Source organism: Meles meles, chromosome 8 (assembly GCF_922984935.1).
Source record: "Meles meles chromosome 8, mMelMel3.1 paternal haplotype, whole genome shotgun sequence".
NCBI classification, from domain to species: Eukaryota; Metazoa; Chordata; class Mammalia; order Carnivora; family Mustelidae; genus Meles; species Meles meles.
This window is the reverse complement of record NC_060073.1, coordinates 59,762,419-59,785,275: the sequence shown is the minus strand read 5'-3', so window position 1 is coordinate 59,785,275 and position 22,857 is coordinate 59,762,419. Positions and strand designations below refer to the sequence as shown.

At 43.6% G+C, this 22,857-nt stretch overlaps 1 protein-coding gene across 9 annotated transcripts in view; it reads left to right on the top strand.

Moving 5' to 3' along the window:
* NUMA1 (nuclear mitotic apparatus protein 1) overlaps nucleotides 1–22,857 on the top strand; it is a 74,314-nt gene that overhangs the window by 16,416 nt on the left and 35,041 nt on the right. For 3 of the 9 annotated variants that reach the window (XM_046015329.1, XM_046015328.1, XM_046015321.1), the window contains exon 1: nucleotides 17,749–17,920. The exons of 3 other annotated variants lie outside the window; for them this stretch is intronic. The gene's annotated coding sequence lies outside the window, so the exon portion shown is untranslated. Of the gene's footprint in view, nucleotides 1–16,810; nucleotides 17,088–17,271; nucleotides 17,430–17,748; nucleotides 17,921–18,251; nucleotides 18,272–22,857 lie in introns of those variants that run through there. 3 more of the 9 variants (XM_046015323.1, XM_046015324.1, XM_046015327.1) reach the window with 3 other exon arrangements.

Below are 22,857 nucleotides of genomic sequence, written 5' to 3'. Positions count from 1 at the left end.
CCTACAATTTTGTTTTCTGCTTCCCAGTTACCATTGTATAAACTCATATAAATTTAAAATGTCGGGGTCCCTGGGTAGCTCAATCATTAAGTTTCTGCCTTCGGCTCAGGTTATGATCCCAGGCTCCTGGGATCGAGCCCTGCATTAGGCTTCCTGCTTGGTGGGAAGCCTGCTTCTCTCTCTTCTACTCCTCCTGCTTGTGTTCCCTCTCTCGCTGTCTCTCTCTCTGTGTCAAATAAATAAATAAAATCTTTTTAAAAAAAGGTTGCTGAAACTATAAATACTTATAATGGCTGTATAATAGTCTATCATAGAGAATTTTTATAGTACTTTCAGTTTTTCTATTTTAAACAGTACTGTAATAATTTTATACAAATTATAAAAGTAATATATAAAACAAGTAAGTCCCCTACACTTAACCCTTTATCCTAATCCTATTCTGCTGACATAACCATTTTTATTTTATTTTAATTTTTTAGATTTTGTCAGGGGGGAGAGAGCACAAGCGGAGGGAGTGGCAGGCAGAGGGAGAAGCAGGCTCCTCACTGAGTTGGATGGGGGACTCAATCCTAGGACCCTGGGATCATGACCTGAGCTGAAGGCAGGCACCTAACCAACCGAGCCACCCAGGCATCCTGAGATAACCATTTTTATTTGCTAATAGTTTTTACTTACTTATTTATTTATTTATTTTTGAGAGAGAGATATCACATGTGCATGCATGTGGATGTAAGGGGTAAGGGGCAGAGGGAGAGAGAATCTCAGGCAGACTCTGCTGATCGCGGAGCTCCACACAGGACTCCGAGATTGTGACTTGAGCCAGAGTCAAGAGCTGGACCCTTAACAGACCAAGCCACTGTGTGCCCCACATAAATTTTGTTCAAGATGAGCCTCACTGTCTAAAATAGCCACTGTGAGTTGGACAACAATCTCTATTAAGAAACTGTTCTTTAGGGGCACCTGGGTGGCTCAGTGGGTTAAGCCTCTGCCTTCGGCTCAGGTCATGATCTCAAGGTTCTGGGATTGAGCCCTCCATCGGGCTCTCTGCTCTGCGGGGAGCCTGCTTCCCCCTCTCTCTCTGCCTGCCTCTCTGCCTACTTGTGATCTCTGTCTGTCAAATAAATAAAATCTTAAAAAAATAAAAAAGAAAGAAACCGTTCTTTAGATGTTCAGTGTAAGTTGCTGTTTTGTTTAGACCCAAGTAGTAAATACTTCAGGCTTTGTAGGCTGTGTAGTTGCAGCTATAGTTGACCCTTGAACAACATGGGTTTGAACTGCATGGGTCCACTTATACAGGGATTTTTTTTTTTAATTAAATACAGTACTGTAAATGTATTTTCTCTTATGATTTTCTTAGTAACATTTTGTTTAGCTTTATTGTTCGGTTATAGTATTAATACAGATAACTTACATGATAGATATTAATCAGTTGTTTGTTATCCGTAAGGCCTCCAGTTAACAGTGGCTCTTAGTGGTTAAGTTTTTGGGGAGTCAGAAGTTCTGCATGGATTTCCAACTACATAGGATGGTGGGGATGTCGAGCAGTTTGGCACCCCTTATCTTTGCGTTATTCAAGGCTCCACTCTGTTCACCTCTGCAGGTCATAGTTTGTTGACCTTTGGATAGTGGGAAATATATCGGAATATATTGTTCAGAAGGCCTAGCTGTTCAAAAACTATAGCATTTTTCTCAAGCTTTTTCTTTTATTTATTTTAAACATTTTATTTTTTTTTAAAGATTTTATTTATTTATTTGACAGAGAGAGATCACAAGTAGGCAGAGAGAGAGAGAGAGGGACTCGATACCAGGGCTCTGAGATCATGACCTGAGCCGAAGGCAGCGGCTTAACCCACTGAGCCACCCAGGTTCCCCTAAACATTTTATTTTTTTGTTAGAGACAGAAAGCATGCACCAGCAGGGTTGGGCAGAGAAGAGAGAGAGAAGCAGACTTCCTGCTGAGCAGAGACCCTGATGTGGGGCTCCAGCTGAAGCCAGATGCTTAACTGACTGAGCCACCCAGGTGCCCCCAAAGCTTTTTAAAGTATGAGGAATCCATTATAATCTAATATGGAAACATGTCAAAGAAATTTTTAAGTGAAAAAGGCAAGTTGCAAAACAAATCATACAGTATAATTACAGGTATGTAGACCAAACACACTCACACTCTGTCTTTTTACTTACATACATGCATGTGTATATATATTTTATATATATATATAATATATATACACACACACGTACATGCATATACACATATATGTATCTCTGTATACACACATGTGTATGTGTGTGCATCGTTAGGAAAAGCTACAACAAAGTCCTAACAGTGGTCACTCTGAGGGAGGGGACTGCCATTGGTGAATGTGGGTTAAGTTTTGGTGAATGGGGAGTTTTATATTTTACTCTATATATTTCTGTATTATAATATTTCCTAATGATACTGTATTCTTCTTCCTACTTGTTTGAATAGGTGGTGGGCCTATCTGCACTTGCTAGGGTTAGGAGTGTGACAAAGTAGGATTAATTCCACAAGCCCACATCAGTTGAGTGGGAAGCAGCTGCTGAGACCAGAACAAGGAGCACATGTATTGGGTGGGGGTGGGGGTGTGGTATGCGCAGGTGGCTGAGAGAGGCAGCCAAGATATGCTAATTCTAATTTACCAACAGTGAGTATCACATGTCATGTCTTGACATTCTCCAAGTTGCTTTGCTCTCCTTTATCACACTGGGTCCTGAGGAAAATTCTGTGAGCAAGGAAGGCAGAGATGATGACAAGAAAGGAAGCAATCAAAACATTGGATGACTAGAAAGTGTGTGTATAGAAATTTTTTTCTTTTATTTAAAAAGAAATATGCACAAGGATATGCATTACAGCATTGTTTGAAATGGTAACAGATTGAAAATAGCCGTGTCCATCAGTAGGAAAATACGTGAACACATTTTATGTTCTTTATGTTGACTGTTATTCAGATTTTTAAAAGTATGAGTTAAAATTTTTTATTTACTGACACTTGGGATTCATGATAAATTATTAAGTGAGAAAAACAAGTTGCAGAGCAATGTTGAAGTGTAAACCTAGTTTTTAAAAAATGGAGAATAATAAAAAAAATCCTCTTAAATATAAAAATACATTTGTAGTTACATTGTAGGGGGCATGAAAAAAATCTGTTAACATATCTTGTGGGAGGGCCCAGCAGGGAATGAAAATAGGCTGAGAGATTACAAATGTTGTTTTTTAATCTAATTTTGTATTGCTTCATTGATTTTAGAGAACAAGGAAAATAAACTTGTTCAAGCAAGAGGGGAAGTCTTCTATTTTTTTCATCTTAATTGATTTTTAAGAGGTGCTTTTAGTTTTTTTATTGAGTTAATGAAGCAGAGAATTATGAAAGTGAAAAATAGAGTTAATATGTAAATCTTCTCCTGGGTTTAGAGGGAGGTATATGGGTAGTAATCCCAGGAGTCAAAAGAACCAACTTTGTACTCAACTTTCTGGGGTGTGAGCTTTAATTTAATAAGGTCACTTAACAACTGTTAAACAGGGCCCCACTCTCTCCATCTCTTAAATGAAGAGCTTGTACCCGAGACAAGGTTCTCCAAGGTCCTTTCTAGCCCTTACACTCCAGGATCTATGATCTCACGGTTGAACTACCTTTAGAGATTAGAACGTTGTATTTTGTTTATTTTTAAATGTTTTGTTGCATTGTTTTTACGTTTTAACACTCTGAAATTAGGAGGTGTTTCTAATTGGTGGCATCTTTAAATTGTCATTGGCATTTTTCACATTTTTATTGTCTTTAAAATTGAGATATCTTACTATTGTACTGATAGTATAGGATAGTTCCACTTTTCAGATGCCATTTTTTTTTTTCATTTACTATAATCTTGGTGCCTTACTGGGCTTCCTGTGCTCCTGATCCCATCAGATTCACTCACATCACCTAGTCATTATGGGTGGGGACAAGTGGGTGAATGTATTATTTGTGTGTGCAAGGATTTTGTGCATTCTTACTTAACTGTTAGGTGCCCTATATGTACCTGCTGCTTGAGAAGTTAAGCAAATATACATACAGCCCTGAGACATCCAGCTTTCCCAAATTTTTATTAGTCTATCTTAATTTTGCCTAGTGTTTGCTTTTTAATTAAAGTGAAACATACATACAGAAAAATGCTTAAAGTAATGTAGCTCATGACTTGTCACAAAGTGAATACACCTGTGTCATTAGTGCTGTTTCAAGAAATAACATTTGCCAACATCCTGTTAGCCCTGTCCAGTCATTATCCCCCTGCCGTTTTCTTTTTTCTCCTTTTTTTTTTAAATAAAGATTTTATTTATGTATTTGAGAGAGACAGAGACAGTGACAGAGAGCATTGAGAAGACAGAGATAGAGAGACTCTGAGAGAGATAGAGACAGAGTGGGGAGGAGAGGGAAAAGCAGGCTCCCCACTGAGCAGGGAGCCTAATGCAGGACTCAAGACTTGATCCCAAGACCCCAGGATAAAAACCGGCGCCGAAGGCCGACACCCAACTGACTGAGCCAGCCAGGTGCCCATGTTTTCTTTTTATTTAAAAAATAAAATATTTAAGAATAATAGAATATTTGTATTTACAACAAAAATGTATGTAGGGATGGTGACTCTGTTGGTTCCTAGGCAGGTGGGTGACTCATAGTTATCTTAGGGTGAATCTGCTGGAAAGAGCTTCAGATTTGGAGCCAGAAGATCAGAGTTGCATTGTGGTCCTATTGTTTTATAGTTGTGTGACATTAGGCAGAGTACTTTTCTGAACTTCATTCCTCTTTGATAAAATGAAAACAGTGTCTACTTTGCAGAGCTGTTGTGAGGATCATATGAAATACTTTGTAGATGGGAAACACTGTCTGTGGTAAGAAGCCATACTCAGATGCTAGGCATTTTTAGTGAGGGAGGTAGAATCCTAAGCAGGAGATGATGTGACCCTGATGTAGGAGAGAAAATGATGTTTGATCCCCAGATCCATTCTCTTAACCACTTTCCTTTTAAATTGACATTGGTATGGTCACTGGCTTTCTGTTGAAATTTCCCCAAATGGAAATAATATAAAGGTCCTACAAGGGATCTCCAGAGATTTGGGATTTCACTCAGAGTCCATCCATCAGTTCTCAGTGTGGGTGTCCCCTGGAGCTGTGCAAGACAGAGGCTTTGGCAGAAGATTAACAAATTTCAATAGCAAATGTATATACTACCTCTTTATTAAAGACCTACTAAGCAAGCATGTTCCTACCATAGACCCTCTTCTGATTATAGTCACACTGTTTCAAAAGTGAACCAAATCTGTATCTCTAGCCCCAAATCATATTTTTCACCAGCTGTGGGTTTTTCTAATTGTATGTCCAATAGGTACTTCATGTCTAAAACCAAACTTTCAAACCACCTGCCATTATGGCATGATGGTTTAGATTATGAAGTTTGGAGTGAGCTAGACCTGGGTTTGAATCTTAATTCTGCACTTGTTAGCCTCATGATTTTGGACAGGTTGCTCAATATCTCTTAACTTCTATGAAACAGGGTATTAATAGCACTTGCCTGATAGGGTTGATACTAGTGCTCAATGAAGTTACTATTTTTACATTCTCGTTTGTTTTTGGCACACATGATCATCTACTTATTCTTGCAAACTAGGAAGTTAGAGGTATTTCTAAAATTTTCCTTTCCTCGTTCTTCACTTGAAATTGATTATCAGGGGGCGCCTGGGTAGCTCAGTGGGTTAAAGCCTCTGCCTTCGGCTCAGGTCATGATCCCAGGGTCCTGGGATCGAGCCCCGCATGGGGCTTTCTGCTATGGGGGGGGGGGGGCTGCTTCCTCCTCTCTCTCTGCCTGCCTCTCTGCCTAGTTGTGATTTCTCTCTGTCAAATAAATAAAATATTTAAAAAAAAAGAAATTGATTATCAGGGCCTGCCATAAGTAGTTCTCGAACTATTGCTTCCTCTTTTTTGAATCACTGCTCTATATCAGACATATATCTCTACTTGCTTGGAACAAGTAATGGTTTCGTGCTGCATTCTGCAAAGCTTAATAAAATTACAGAACAGAAGAATAAATAAAGAATTAGAGAACAGACTCAAGAATCAGGTGGAGGCAGGAGGGGACAGGGCTCCAAACATCCTTCACTTCAAACCATCTACTTTTATCTGTATCTTGGGTTCTATTTGAAGATTGATCCTGAAGAGGGTTTACTTTTATTTATTATTTTTTTAAAAAAGATTTTATTTATTTGTTTGACAGACAGAGATCACAAGTAGGCAGGCAGGCAGAGAGACAGGGGGAAGCAGGCTCCCTGCAGAGCAGAGAGCCCGATGTGGGGCTCCATCCCAGGGCCCTGAGACCATAACCTGAGCTGAAGTCAGAGGCTCAACCCACTGAGCCACCCAGGTGCCCCCTGAAGAGGGTTTACTTTTAAAATATAATTTAAAACCTTTCATTCATTTAAGAAGTGTTTATCAAGCATGTTCTATGTGTCAGGCATTGTGCTAAGTTCTAAGAATTCAATGGTGAGCACACAATCTGATTTCATGGAACATATGATACTAGGAGAAAAGTTAAAGAAATACAAAAAGGCGTAATTAGAAACTATGAGAGCTGTGAAGGAAAAGACTCTGGTGCTCTGCATAGTAGGAACTTGACCTAGTGGAACTGGGAACTAGGTGGTTAGGGTGAGTTTACTTGAGGAAGTAACACTTGTTGAGCTGAGATGTGAAGGATAGGTTAAAATTAACTAGATGAAGGAGTAGAGAAAAGAAAGCTTTGGGTAGAAGGAAGAGCATGGACAAAACTAAACCACATGTGGATATAACCTTCTACTAATGAACTTTCAGCCTCTAACAGCAGCTAGCATTTATTCTCTGTGCTTGGTATAGTGCTTAATGCTTTGCACATACTGTCTTGTTAAAGAAAGTACTGTTACTATTAACATTTTATAGATGGGGAGGCTGGGGACACAGAGAGGTTAAATAACCTGCTTAAGGTTGCACAGCTAGTAAGCGATAAAGACAGGATTTTTTTTTTTTTAAAGATTTTATTTATTTATTTGACAGAGAGAGATCACAAGTAGATAGAGAGGCAGGCAGAGAGAGAGAGAGAGGGAAGCAGGCTCCCTGCTGAGCAGAAAGCCCGATGCGGGACTCGATCCCAGGACCCTGAGATCATGACCTGAGCCGAAGGCAGTGGCTTAACCCACTGAGCCACCCAGGCGCCCCTAAAGACAGGATTTTATGTTTATTTTATTTTTATTTTTATTTTTTTAGCTCTACATCACATTTATTAATTTATTTTTTAAAGATTTTATTTATTTATTTGACAGAGAGAGAGAGAGTGAACACAAGCAAGGAGAGCTGCAGGCAGAGGGAGAAGCAGGCTCCCCACCAAGCAGGGAGCCTGATGCAGGGTTTGATCCCATGACCAAGGATCATGACCCAAGCCAAAGGCAGAGGCCTTAACCCACTGAGCCATCCAGGCGCCCCTACTTCTGTTTTTATTAAAATATAATGTATTATTTGTTTCAGGGGGACAGGTCTTTGATTCATCAGTCTTACACAATTTACAGTGCTCACCATAGCAAGAGCCTCCCCAATGGCCATTTTGCAAGTTCCAAACAAGTAGGGATATATGTCTGAAATAAAGCAACCTCCCATCCCTCCCACCCTCCTCCTTTCCAGCAACCCTCAGTTTGTTTCCTGTGATTAAGAGTCTCTTATGGTTTGTCTCCCTCTTCGGTTTCATCCCATTTCATTTTTTCCTTTCTTCCCCGATGATCCTTTACCTTCTCAAATTCCATGTATCAGTGAGATCATATGATAACTGTCTTTCTCTCATTGACTTATTTCACTCAGCATCCTATACTCTAGTTCCATCCACGTCATTGCAAATGGCAAGATTTCATTTTTTGATGGCTGCATAATATTCCATTGTGTATATATGGATCACATCTTCTTTATCCATTCATCTGCCGATGGATATCTAGGCTCTTTCCATAGTTTGGCTATTGTGGACATTGCTGCTATAAGCAGTGGGGTGCAGGTGCCCCTTCGGATTACTACATTTGTATCTTTGGGGTAAATACCCAGTAGTGCAATTGCTGGGCCATAGGGTATAGAGCCAGAATTTTAATTAGGCAGTCTAACTGCAGACCTCATGCTCTTAGCCATTGTGGTATATTGCCTTCCCCTTGTTTCCTACCATTCTAGCTTGTACGTCATACAGGCTGGAACATAGATCTGATCTATGTTCCTCCCCTTTACTCCCTCCGTTTAGAAACTTTGATTGTTTCCTATCACCTACAGGATAAAATCTGAATTCTTTAGTATGATGTAAGCGCCTTGCAATTTAGTACTACTTATCCTCGTCATCTGCTACACCTTCCTAAAACTGCATGCCATTGCTCAAATGTAATAAACTGTCTTTGTGCATGCTGTTCTCTCTGTCTGGAATGGTCTCTTTAAAAAAAAAAAAAAGTTTTATTTATTTGTCAGAGAGAGAGAGAGCGCACAAGCAGGGGGAGTGGCAGGCAGAGGGAGAAGCAGGCTCCCTGTTGATCAAGGAGTCCCATGTGGGACTTGATCCCAGGACCCTGGGATCATGATGTGAGCCAAAGGCAGATGCTTAACTGACTGAGCCACCCAGATGTCCCTAGAATGCTCTTTTTTTACCTTTCCTTTGGTGAATCGCTACTCCTCCCACTCACACATTAAGTACTCAGCTTAAATGTTACTTTCTTTTTTTTTTTTTAAAGATTTTATTTATTTATTTGACAGAAAGAGAGATCACAAGTAGGCAGAGAGGCAGGCAGAGAGAGAGGAGGAAGCAGGCTCCCTGCGGAGCAGAGAGCCCGATGCGGGGCTCGATCCCAGGACCCTGAGATCATGACCTGAGCCGAAGGCAGCGGCTTAATCCACTGAGCCACCCAGGTGCCCCTAAATGTTACTTTCTTGGTAAGGCTTTCCTAATCATATGTCTTGAGTAATCAGACCCTCACATGTCCTCCAAAACAGTAACTTCTGTGTTCCTGGTCTGAAGTCTTTTCAGCGGGGCAGGAATCCTAGGTCTTTATCTTCTCACACCCCGTTCATAAGAACTTTGGATCTACCTCCATGATGCCTTTCAAGTAACACCGTTCTTCTTCGGTCCTACTGCCTCTGCACTTGCCATCTCACTCCGTTCTGCCTCTGGACTCGATGTTGTGCCAGATTCATCTTTTTGAAAAGGCACACACAAGCCATTCTCCTGCTCAGAACACTGCCTTTCTGGTGTTCCTCCTACAAGTCACTGTTAGTCTCCACTAGACTGCCCAGTGTTCTCTCACCTTCCTTTTAGCACTGCCCAGGTCTGTGTTCTTTGGCGTTGTATTAAGGTGACATAAAGGTATGTTTCTTTCTCCACAGGATTGTAAGCCTGTGTAGTTCAGGTTTGAGTCTCCAACACAGTATATCCAAGTATTTATTTCATGTTTATGGTTGAATGTCTTTGGTTAAATTTCATTAATTCCAAGTTAAGATTAATCCATTTTATGTTTTGAAGAGTCTGTGTTGCAAATAGTGTTTTGGTTTTTTTAAAGATTTGGTCCTAAAGGGAGAGAAATTGCAGTTTCAGGAAAATTATGTGAGGAACTCTTCATATATCTCAGTGATCCCAGATACATGAGCTGTTATTTTATCTAATGCTGTTTAAGTTACTTAGCATCTTTAAACATGGAGAAAATGGCATCTGCCTTGCCCACACCACAAGTTAATTGTAGCAAAAACCCTTTGAACAAGAAATGTGTAAGTGCTTTGTACACATAAAGGACCATACTGATGACAGGTATAGGTTGTAGTTGAGGTGTGCTGGAGAGAGCACTGGATTTAGAAGATTTGAGTTCTGGCTCTGCAGTCCTGTAGGTTGACCTTGAAGCGGGCATTTTCTTCTAGTCTTCTAGTCTAGAAAATTGGAACGAACATGCTTGTCTCTTTGGGTTCTTTAGGAGGGATTAATTGAGATGTAAGAAATAGCTGTCCTTAAATTCTTGAAGTCAAAATGTTAGGTTTGTTGTCTGTTTGTTGTTGTTGTTGTTTTTTTAACCATGGTCACATTAGATACATTCCCATTTTTTAAAATTATATATTAATAAGTTTGGTGGGTTTTTTAAAAAAGATTTTATTTGACAGAGAGAGATCACAAGTAGGCAGAGAGGTAGGCAGAGAGGCAGGCAGAGAGAGAGGGAGAAGCAGGTTCCCTGCTGAGCAGAGAGCCGGATGTGGGGCTCGATCCCAGGACCCTGAGATCATGACCTGAGCCAAAGGCAGAGACTTAACCCACTGAGCCACCCAGGCGCCCCTAAGTTTGGTTTTTGAAGCAGCCTAGCATCCTATTTAGAAATCCAACCCTTATTAATATTTGTGTTTATTAATTTCTTTCGGAGGTTAAAGGCATCACAGTGTAATTGGAGAAGTAGATTGGAACTAGAAAGACAGGGGATTCAGTGCTGTGTAGGAGGTAGAGACAGAAGATAAAGCAGAGGGGGTGGGGGGAGAGGAAGAGATGGGGAGGGTGAGAGAGGAGGAGAGGAAAGAGAGGTGTCATCTGAGTTTTTTAGCTGCTTAAAGCCTATTTGAAAACAAACCAGATCCTGGGCAGAATCCTTATTCTCTCAAGCTTATGTTCTGAAATCACAAGTTGTCTCAAGTCAGCAGACCTTGCTCAGATATATAAATAAATTGTAAAATTTCCATCTCAGGCAGGAGATAGCAAATCTTCAGCCTAGTTGTCACATGTGTTCCAGCATGAATGTGGGGTGGGTGGCTAGATGACCATTAAGGTCTCTTTCAACTTTGAGATTCTGTGATTTGTTGACCAGGTATAGAAAGCTGCTTTTATTTAGGCCTTTTTTTTTCTTTTTTTTTTTTCAATTTTAATTTATTTAGGCTTTAAGACCAATGTAATTATAAATTGCACTCTTCTGTGTGGCTTTTATTTACGAAACCTTGTGAATGCCTTGAGTACAGTTCCAGTTAGCTTTCATTTTGCCCCATGCAAAGTTAGTATTGCGAGTTTCCAAGAACCACCTCCTGTCATCAGGATTAATGAAGCATCCACATGTGCCTTGCTTTGGGGATGGGACCCAGTTGGATAACAAACAAAGTGCTTGTTTCTAGGGGATTTGGTTTTTCTTTTTCCTGGAAAGGAGGAAGCCCTAACTGGTGAAGTTTTGACCAGATTCTGAGGAGCTTAGTTCTATGTCAAAGATTTTTGTTGTTATTGTTGAGAATGGTATCCTGGAGAAAGAAGAAATTTTTGGAGGTGCTTTAGATATGATCTATCCAGTACCAATACCCTCCTTTTACTGAGACCCAAGCTAGGGCAAGTGACTTGCCTAAAGCCATAAATTTAGTAGGTGATGGCTTCAGAACTTACCTCCAGGGGCTTCCAACACCAAATCTAGGGTATTTTTTTGTTTGTTTTACCATTGGTGTGACTGTCTTTAGGAGTAACCGTAAATCTTTGTTGAAACTGTTCCTCCTTCAGTTTCTTTTACCTTTCTCATCATCAGTTCTGTGTTTGTGTGCAAACATCGTGTTAGATATATTGCCTGTAGCGACAGATCCGTTTACTCCTCTGTGACCATGAAACTGGGTGAACAGGTTCTTAGGTGTTTTGTAGAAAGACCTTCTTGAGGGATAACTGAATAGGGCCTCTTGGATGTTATAATGAATCCTCTCTGGGTTTTGATTTGCCCTCTGCTTTTCTCCCCAGGAAGCTGCAGGCTTACCAACACTGCCTCATTACTCAGCACTACCCTCTGGAGAGGGAGGATGAGGCCTGGTAAATAAACTCGAGGTCAGAGTTCTGAAACAGCAGTCCTTCCCTCCAACCAGTAGTGTTTCCTCCAGCCTTCTTTATAACTTCTCACCCTTGAGATATGTCCACCATCCCTTCCAGTAGAAAATTCTTCTATGCTTACCTCTTCAGAGGAGTTTTGGTCTTTTAATGTTTCTAAAGCTATTATATCTTCAGAAAAAAATTCTTTAGTGGTTGCTTTTAAAATTAGAGCTATTTGATTGTTTTGTTTTCTTTTCTTTTAAAAGATTTTATTTATTTGACAGACAGAGAGAGATCACAAGTAGGCAAAGAGGCAGGCAGAGAGAAGGGGGGAAGCAGGCTCCCACCAAGCAGAGAGCCCGATGCGGGGCTCCATCCCATGACCCTGAGATCATGACCTGAGCCGAAGTCAGCGGCTTTAACCCACTGAGCCACCCAGGCACCCCTGATTGTTTTGATTAAAAAGTTGATTCATGGGGTCCTGGGTGGCTCAGTCGTTAAGTGTCTTCCTTTGGCTCAGGTCAAGATCCCTGGGATCCTGGGATTGAGCCATGCATGGGCCTCCCTGCTTGGTGGGAAACCTTCTCTCTCTCCCACTCCCCCTGCTTGTGTTCCCTCTTTCACTGTCTCTCGCTGTCAAATAAATTGGTAAAATCTTAAAAAAAAAAAAAAAGAGTTGATTCTTAGGAGGAGGTATAGAGGTATGGGGTTTCTTTGAGCCATTGAGAATGTGCTAGCTTTTATTTATTCATTTGATGGCTGTTGAAGAGCAGTAGAGAATAATGTAGAGACCACATAGACAAGTCACTACCTATGTGACTAAGTCATTTAATTCCTGAGACTCAGATCTTCTCATCTTGAAGATAGAAATAAAACCTATGTAGCTGAGAAGACTAGATGAGATGTCCATGTCCAGCTGGACTGCAATTTTGGCTCTAACACTTATTAGCTGTGTGGCCTTAGGCAAGTTGTTTAATCTTAGTTTCCTTTTCTGTAAAATAGGGATAATCATAGTATTTGTTATTGTCATTGGGTTATTGGGAAGATTAAGCAAAATAAATCAGGAAAGTGTTTAGCACAGTGCCTGCTGCATACTAAATGCTCATTAAATGTTAGCTATTAATTACAATGGTAGCAGCAACAGCAAGGATAGTCTGTAGGTATTTATGATGCTAGGATGTCAGGTGGCAGAGAAAAGACTAGAAGGCATTGCATAGGGCAGTGGATCTATAAAAGCCTTTTTCCCTGCCAACTTTCCTAGTGAGAGGGCCTATAGGGACTGAGAGGCTCTCATTGGAACTACAGCTTCCTACAGTGAGAGCTTCCCTCCTAGGCTAGTAGGCTGAGGTAGGAGGTTCAGATGGACTTCAGAAGACAGTGCGAAGACCAGTCTGGCAGGGTAGACGGTTTGGGTAAGGGCATAAATAACTCTAAAAGGGCAAACTGAGGCCAGGTCCAAACTGAGGCCAGGTCCTGGAGGGCCTTGACGGCCAGGTGAATTCTTTGTATTAGAAGCACCCCTGCCCCACAAATGGGCTCAGTTGGTTAAGCCACTGCCTTCAGCTCAGGTCATGATCCTGGAGTCCTGGGATGGAGTACTGCATCAGGCTCCCTGCTCAGTGGGGTGTCTGCTTCTTCCTCTGACCCTCCCCATCTCATGCTCGCTCGCTCGCTCTCTCTCTCTCTTGCAAATAAATAAGTAAAATCTTAATTAAAAAAAAAAAAAAGAAGCACCCTACCCTGGGCCATCTCTGTGGAAATTGCTCTTTGTTTTTCCTTTATACTTTTTAAAATCGTAATACTTTTTAATGGCAATACTTGTTAAAAAAGCTGTAACTTTTACATTTTAATCAAAAATAGTAAAACAAACACCCATGCACAGGAGATACTACCAGACCCTTTGAAAACACCCTGTGTGCTCCATAGGCATCACTGACTTCTATCCAACCTCTATCTCAGTGCTGTTCTGAATCTTGTGTTAATCATTTAATTGTTTTCCTTCCTTCTCTCCTTTCTTTTTTTTTTTTTTTGATAAAGATTTTATTTATTTATTTGACAGAGAGAGATCACAAGTAGATAGAGAGGCAGGCAGAGAGAGAGAGGGAAGCAGGCTCCCTGCTGAGCAGAGAGCCCGATGCGGGACTCGATCCCAGAACCCTGAGATCATGACCTGAGCCAAAGGCAGCAGCTTAACCCACTGAGCCACCCAGGCGCCCCTTCTCTCCTTTCTTTTAAAAACAGTTTTACCTGTCTTGGTCTTCTGGGGACATGGAGCAGGGGCTGTGGATTCAGGCAGGAGCTGTGTGGTCTGCCTGTCACCTAGCTAGGCTGGGGGGTGGGGTGGGGGGGAAGTTCTGGTGTTGCCACTGGAGGCGAGTGGCGGCCTGTGGTGGGGGAGGGGGAGGCTGGAGAAACTGGCCAGGCCCAGAAGCTTGGCAGTTTTGGCAGAGAGGTTCCAGAGGAGAGTTCAACCCTCTGAGGCTTCACAGCTGGGAGCTGTTGCCAGAGTTAAGAGCCCAGGAGGGGGGTGTGGATCTCATATTCTTTTGAGACACAGTGTCAACTCTTTCAGGTGCTGGGGAGCTTCGGGGCTGACAAGGTACCAGATGTAAGGGCACCTTGGGTGGCTCAGTGGGTTAAGCCTCTGTCTTGGGCTCGGGTCATGATCTCAAGCCCCACATCCGGCTCTCTGCTCAGCGGAGAGACTGCCCCCCCCCCCCCCGCCTGCCTCTCTGCCTACTTGTGATCTCTCTCTGTCAAATAAATAAAAATCTCTAAAAAAATTTTTTTTAATTAAAAAAATAATTTAAAAAGGTGCCAGATGTAGCCAGGAGAGTTTTAGCAGGCCTGTCTCCTATTTTCACCTCATACTTTTCTTGGAGTGTCGGTTGTGCCAGTCATTAAATTATGTTTGCCACTTTGCTTTTCTAGAAAGGCTTTTTGGTTTTTGCTTTGGCTTGCTTGGCTTTCCTGGTCCTTCTTTGAATAAAGAACTTTCCTTTCTACCAATAGCAGTTGCTAACCACAGACTGCAAGTGATACTGTGGGAAAGCTAAGGGCCTGGGAGAAGAAGCAGGGTGATGGGGTTCTCTGCAGCGGTGGGCCTTGGTCTGACCTCCACCACTCGCTCCATTCATTCTCTGGTGCCCAGAGAGTTGAATTTGGAAATCTGCCATCCAGATGTATTTTAGTGGAAGAGATTCAAGGAGCCCTGGTGTGTTAGATACTATGGGGGATCATAGAGAGAGAAATGGAACTGCTTATGCCCTTGATATTTACATTCTAGATGTGAGGACAAGATTTCCATGCTCATATAGTTAAGGCAGGACAAGTGGTGAATGCAGAATGTAGACACATTTTTCTGATTACCGATGTAATAATACATGTTTATTTAGAATAAATTCAAATATAAAAGAAACAGTGTAGAAACTCCCCCACAGACTAACCCCTCCCTTAGATAACCACTCTTACCCGTTGTTAAGGACTATTTGAGGAGTTGAAATTTGAGCTGGACCTTAAAGTAAAATTCAGAGAGGCAGACTGATAGAAGGAAAGCAAGCATCCTGAAGATCCAAGCTCCCACTCCAGGGAGAAGCACCCCCAGTAGCTTCCTTGACAAACAGCCAGCTTCTGCTTGGAATACCTTGGTGACTAGGTGCCAAAATGCCCAGAATAGGAATTAACCTTTGTTAAGTACCAGCTTGTGCCTTATGTGCTAGTCAGTGTGTTGGGCACCTTATAGATATAGTTATGAGATTAATCCTCATTATAACCTTATAATATAGATATCTTTATTTTTGTTTTATAAATAGGGATACTGAGGCCCAGAGGTTACCTGCCGGGGTCACATAGCAGCAAGTGGTATAGAGTTCTTCCATTCACTGGCTGTGTGATCTTGGGTAAATTATTTCATCTCTGTGGCTCAGTTTCCTCTTCTGTAGAGCTGAGTGGTAATAGTACCTGCTTCACCAAGGAAGTTTTTCAGATTAATGAGCTAATACATGTTAGCAGAACAGGGTGTTCATGTCACATAGTACACACTCAGCAATAGCTGCTATTTATTATTTTCTCTCTTATTCTAACATGATCTGTATCATCGCTCCACTTTTGTATATGGCCTTTCTGTCTATTCAGCCATCCCCTACACTTTCCTCCGTATAGTTTTTCCCTCTGCTTCCAGCCATTCCCTTGTCTTCATTCTGTCTCCAAAGTGTTTCATTCCTCATCTTTCCATTCTCTCTCATTTTCCCCTTTTGTGTCCTCATTACCTGTCTTATGTTCTGGCAGCTTTCTGACCTTCCTCTCTACTGTTAGTCTCCTTTTGTGTACCAGAATAATTTCTGAAAGTACAGTTCTCATCGTACCACATCTCAGTGTTAAAAACACACAAAATATTCAAATCTTTGATTTCTTGGTTTCAGGTTCAAGATTCTCCAGCTCTGACCCCATCTCATAACTTAAAAAGTCTGTTTCCAGACTACTTCCACAGTCTTCTCTGCTTTCCCTTTCCCACTCTTCTGTCTGGGGAGATTTTACCTGCATATTTTAAGATCCACATTCAAATATCACTTCATTTTCTTAGTCTTTTTACCTACTCTCAACTAGTTGGAATTTTTGTAACCTTTTGTGGGAGTTAACACATACTGTCTTGAAATATAATTTTCAAGGCATGTTTCTTATCTCCTGTGTAATTATAAGCTAGCTGAGTGTAGAGGCTGTGTTTAATTCATCTTTGTATACTCCCTTCAATGTCCTAAAGCAGTGCTTTGCACATAGTAGGTGCTTAATAAATACTGGTGGTGTAAGTAAAAGTGGTGTCGGGCGTCCCGATGACTGGTGGGTTTCTCTCTCAGTCCTTATGAGAGCCGCTGTTCAGTGGGTGGAAACGCTGTGGTTTTGTTTTCTAAGAGTCCGACATCTTTTCTTTTCGGCCATGGGAGAGGCAGAGCCTGTAGGTTCTGCCCATGGGTCCCAGTGTCTGTGTCTGTGAAGGGGCTCCAGCCAGTGCCTGCTGTACTAGGTCCCGTGCCTTGGCCCCTCAGCCCCTCCCCACAAATGCTCAGCGGAACAGGGGATTAGGTTCTGGCAGCACAGCTGGGATTTTGGCGGCCATTCCACAGTCGACAATAGCACGCAGCCACCGGGACAGGACAGCGCGGGCCTGCGCTCCAAGGCCACAGTCTGCCAGGGCTGCTTGTTTGGGTAGCCGAGGGGGAGGAGCGGGCCCAGCGCAGCGTCCTGGCCTTGCCACGCAGAAGGTACGGGCTGGAGAGATTCCCTCAGGGAATGGGCTTGAGGGGGGGTGGCCTTGTCCCAGGGCAGGCGGCGCCGGGGAAAGAAGGCCGGTGCTTTGTGTGTGAGCGGCATGTGTATGTGTAAAGACACAGCCGCCCCGCCCTGGAGCCGGCAGGAAGCTGCCCCGCGTGAAAGGGCCTGTGTCCTGCTCACCCTCCAAAGCTCCCGGCTCTTCTTCCGTGCCCCGCGCGCCGGCAGGCAGGGGCTGATCTAATCATCAGGGCAGTCCGTTGCTGGCCAGAGAGGTGGACAGGCTGTCACTGCTGTGTTAAGAGAGCGAAGGGGGAGTGTCCGGGTGATACCAGGTTTGTCAGGCAGGCCACTGTGAGATGTGTTTTGTGTTTTATGCCACAGTTTGCCTTGGCTCTTGCCACTGTTGCGGTTCAGAATTTTTTGTCTGCTGGCTCCCGCGCGCCTCTTCCCCCTCCCCCCTCCCATGCGTCCTATTCTCTTGTTCGTGGGCCTAGCCCTCCCGGCCCCTCCTCTCCGGGGCGCCCCTCCCTCCTTGCCCCCGACTGCCGCCCCTCCCCCCTTGCCAAGAGTTCCTTGCTTTCGCCGTGCTCCCAGACCACGGAAGCTTGCTGTGCCTTTAAAGAAAGCAGACTCCTGGCTGTGACGCACTTCTGGCTGTCAGCCAGGAAGATCGCTCCTGCCAGGCTGACTGAGAAGAAAACCAACAACTTTTCTTTTGTGTGTGGGGTTACTTTCCACTAGCCCCCCCTCTCTCCTCTCCTTTCAAGATTTAAATGCTAATGGCGGATTAAAACCTGTAGATACGTTTGGCTTTAGGAGTCTGGTAAGGCCCCCCCCCCCCCCTTGCACTGAGACTTTTTCTCCCTCCCTCTTTCTCTGGGTTTTTGTTCAAACATGGACGAGGGGGTGCGGTGGAGTCTCCCCCCTCCCAACCCTTTCCTGCGCCATCCTTAAAGGGGAGGGAGAGGAGAGGGAGCGCAAGTAAACACTCAGAAACAGGCGCTGGGAGCAGAGCTTGCCAACATCCGGGAGTTGGCGCCTTTGAGAGCAAAGGGTTGCTTTCTTTCCCCCTCGCGTAGATGTCAGCGTGTTTTTGTTCGGAGGGGGGAAAGCATGCGCCTGCACATTGAGCTGTAGAGACAGCTCAAGAGAGCTTCTCCATTCCTGAGGCCTGGTGTGTACGCAGTTGTGGGGAGTGAAAAGGGTTCATTTTGCCAGCTGTTGGCTACCAGGGTGTGTGAATATAGTGGGGTCAGGTGCTAATGAACTGCTGGAGTGTGCTTGAGTGTATATGTATATGTGCAGTATATGACTGTAGGCCCCAGGTCTGCTTCATGAGGCACCCCTTTTACCCACTCCTTCTGATCTGGACCCTGCAAAGCATGGGGAGGGGGGAGGGCAGGTATCAGTAAACCACTTTTGAAGAAACCTGGGAAATCTTGGTTTCCCTTGAAGCCCTTCTCTAGTTCCTCACCAGGGCTCTGGGCCAAATTCTAGGCTACACAGAAGGGTTGGTTGGTCTGGGTGAAGAGGGGGAGGCTTGAGTCCAGACTAAGTCCCCTAAAGGGGGCCCAGGGAGTACAATCCAGCAAGCTGGTTTGCCCTGACCTCAGGAGTGCAGAGAAACCCTTTAGACTTAGATGAGACAGCCTATCCAGGACTCTCCAGGAGTTGAAAAGGAAAATACGTTTTTTCTTCCTTGGCTTCTGTTGGAGCTGCTGGTCCTTGGGCCTTTTACCTCCTCCAAGCCTAGAGATGCACCAGCAAGATATTTCCTGCTTTGTTCTTTATGCTGAGTTAGCCTATGGCGACATAGCTTGGCCTTTGCTGGGCCCCTCTGAGGTAACCTACCAGGTGAGGTCTGGGTGGTGGTTTTCCCATGTCTCCTGACTTGTCCCTCCCAGAGTCAGAGGAGGAGGAACACCCCCTCAAGATCAGGGTGTTTGCCCTTTGGATGCGGGGTTCGCTTTGATGGTGGGATATCTCTTTTAGAAAGGTGTACAGAGCATGGAATTCTTATGGCTACAGGCACGCAGGCTGTCAGGGTAAGTAGTGGTAAATCTTGCCATTGAGCCTGGTTTTACAGCTAGGACAGACATTTCCCTTCTGAGCTCTGAGCCTTTGGAACCATGGGGTACAGAGGGGGCGGGGCTTGGGAAGGACACTTGGAGGTGGGAGTTTTTGCAGGCTTTGGGCCCAGAAATTCTGAGAGTGGGAGGATGGTTCAGTGGAGGTAGGGGCCAGTGAGTGGAATGATCAGTACAGTTTTGTTGCTTTCTGGACCAAAGGTTCGGAAAGTCAGTGGCTAAGAGATGGTCTCACAAGGAGCTGGCATCCAGGCTGGGGGGTGGGGTGGGGTATGGAGAGCAGCACTCCACAACTCAGACCCTCTGGCCCTTGACCTATCACTTGGTTAACCTTAGAACTGAAACTTCTAGAACAGACCCCAGAGGTTAGCAATCCGACTCTCTGGTCCTGGTCCTTGCATCTGAGCAGGTGGTTTGCATTAGCTTCAGCCCTGGTAGGAAACCGTGGTTAGATTTTTAACTCTTTAATACCCAGAGAGACTGCAGGCCATGTGGCTGTTCGTCTCCTGAGTGTCACTTTCCTTGTCCTGATACATCTTCTCTAGAACCAGAGGGGTTACTATAAATGGGGGAATTGGTCCTGATGTAGGAATTTACATTATGTCAATTTTGAAAATGTAAAGAGGATGCAAGGCCTTTGGTTTATAAAGCAGCTGCTTCTGTGTCTTGGTTCCTTCTTGAACTCAGGGAAGAGAAGCCACCTTATCAGCTCTGTGAAGCCTCTGGGATTCTGGGGGCACTTCTCAAAGAAAGTCTGGTGGTCTCTGAAGGTGTCTTGAGAAGGGTTGCATTCCTGAATTTTGTTTGTTTGTTGATTCACTGGGGGTTGTGAGTGGGTGGTACCTGATCAAGTTGGGGTGCATCTCAGCAGATCCTTCTGTGAAATGGTTCTGAGCTATAATCGTGGGGATCTGTTTTTCCATCACCATGACCATCAACCAGTCTTCTGGGTGGGGCTTGCCTCAGATTTCAGGGGGAGGGTGGAGAGGATGGTGCTTTGGCTGGGAGCCCTTGGGTTCCAAGCCAAGGCCTGCTTAAAGCTGTAGTCCCAGTCTGGGGACTAGCTCTGCCACTGACTTCAATCATTCATTACTAGAGAAGTGAATGGCTGGCTGGCCTAACAGCTCCCAGCCCAGTGTCCTGTGTCTGGGAAAATGCTGTTTTATGGGCTTTGAACTGACAAGGTCATCCTGGAGTTCCTCATGTTGGTTATTGGATTCCTCCTGTTTCTGTGCCTGGGAAGCGTAGAAAAAGGCATTTGGCCTTGACACTGTTTTCCTGAGCAGTGGAACTAGTTTTAGACAGGCTTCCCCGCCCTCTGGGAGGACATAAAGTTTGTATGTTTTGCCTCTGAGATGAAGGGAAGAGGTTGGTTAAACCTCAGGTCATTTTTAGCAGCACAGCTGTGGAATCTCTCAGAGGGGGCAAGATTTACCTCGGGTTACAAATAAGTAAAATTGCTGACTGAAATTTTGGACCTCTTCAAAAGGATAGCAAGTCTAGAGGCAGCAGTGGGGATGAGGGACAGGTGATCTGGGCCACATTTCCCTTGTTCCTAAGGAGCTTAGACTTTTTGTTTTTAATTTTTAAATTTTAAAAAAAATTTAAATTCAATTAACACATAGACTTTTTTGTTTTGTTTTAAAGAAGCCCCAGTAGAGCATTTGGCCATTGCTGCCTTCACCACAAGGGCCAGGCATGATCTCTCTAACTTTAGGCCAGCCAACAACCAGAAGAAGTCTTATTGCGGTGCAGTAGTTGAGACCATTTGTCTTCATCTTTGGCTGGCCCCAGGGAGCTAAGCATTCAGTGCTGATAGATACGGCATGCTCGGTGAAAATCATCCAAGACTGAGGAACACATAAGTCCTTTAGCTTCTCTGCCCTCCTGAGAGCTCCCTTAACCACTTCCCTTGCTCTTGCCAAAGCCCAGGTGATTTGGCTCATTTCCAAGACTGTGACGTTGGTGTGACAGGTGGAATCTTGTTGGGTTTTGTGGGGTCCGGAAGCACTTAATTATAATTCGCATTTAGTTATATTTAGCATTTAATTATTTTCTATTATTTAAAGCTTCATGCATGTTTTAATTTCACTCCTCACCTTGTGGTATAAGCTCCTCAGAGGCAGGGACCATGTCAGTGTCTCCCATTTCCCATATAGCTTCCAGAGCAGAATGAACATCTGTATGGACTCAGAAAGTAACCTTTTTGCTTGGTTGGTAAAGACAGTACACTGGGTGCGCCTGGGTGGCTCAGTGGGTTAAGCCTCTGCCTTTGGCTCAGGTCGTGATCTCAGGGTCCTGGGATGGAGCCCTGACCCCCACATCGAGATCTCTGCTTAGTAGGGAGCCTGCTTCTCCCTCTCTCTCTGCCTGCCTCTGTGCCTATTTATGATATCTCTCTCAGTCAAATAAATAAATAAATAAATAAAATCTTTAAAAAAAAGAAAAGATAGTATACTTACATAGGAAGAACTAAGAATGATGGGGAGTGGATTATCATCAGATTTATGTATATTTTTCTCCTACTAGACAGTAAGTACTTTATGGACAAGAATGGTATCTTTCTTATCCCTAATACATTGTGTATGGAAGACGCTTAGCAAATGTGGGGCACCTGGGTCACTCAGTCTATTAAGTATCTGACTTTGGCTCAGGTTGTGATCTTGGGGCCCTGGGTTCAAGCCCCAAGTCGGGGGAGCCTGCTTCTCCCTCTCCCTCCGCTCATGCACATGCTGTCTTTCTCGCTCTCAAGTAAATAAACTCTTTAAAAAAAAAGGTGCTTAGCAAATGTTGGGTGCATGGAACCCACACCTTGGAGATGCTAATATGTGGGGAGAATTACAGGTGATGTGACTTAACCACTTGTGTTCTTCATCGAATAGTGACAGACTAAGTACCTGTGACAGGTGGGGGAGGATCTGCTTGCTCCCATGATTGGTAGGAGTTGGGGGGGCTGCTGGGAGATGTTGAGGAATATTTAGTCACCAGGTCTGTGGTCTCCTGGGCAGGTTGGCAGGCAGATGACCAATTCCCAGTGGGAAAGGAAATTGGGAATAGGAATACCAGGACAGGTACCTAATCTTTCATTAAATGTCCCATGAGATTTCTGCCAGAATTGGGTCTGGTGTCATCAGGTCCCTCATTTGAACCGTGTCTTTGACATTTCTGTGGGAGATAAAAAAATCCAGAATTTGGAGAAGTTTCCCCAAGGTCTTGGTTATTTTTAGGCAGAATTTGGGCACCTGCAGAAAGAGCCAGAAATCAGTCTCTCTATTAAAGATCAGTGATCATTTAGTGTATACCTATGATATGCCAGGCACTGTGTTATTTGTGTTACCTACTTTGTCTTGAAGCCTCACAGTAACCCAGAGAGGTGTTTGAAAATCCCACTTTGTAAATTAGGAAACTGAACTAAAAGAAGTTATGCTACTTGTCCAAGGTTACATGGAATCACTATTCAGACCCACATCTGTCTGAGAAACCTTATTCCATGTTTTAAGGGCACTGTGTCCCAAAGAACAGGGTTGAGGGACATCCCTGAGTGGTATATTTTCTGTGGACTTTGAATTAAATGCAGGCTCTTTACTGTTATGGTAAGTTTTATAGTAATTTTATTTTATTTTTTAAGATTTTATTTATTTAGGGCACCTGGGTGGCTCAGTGGGTTAAGGCC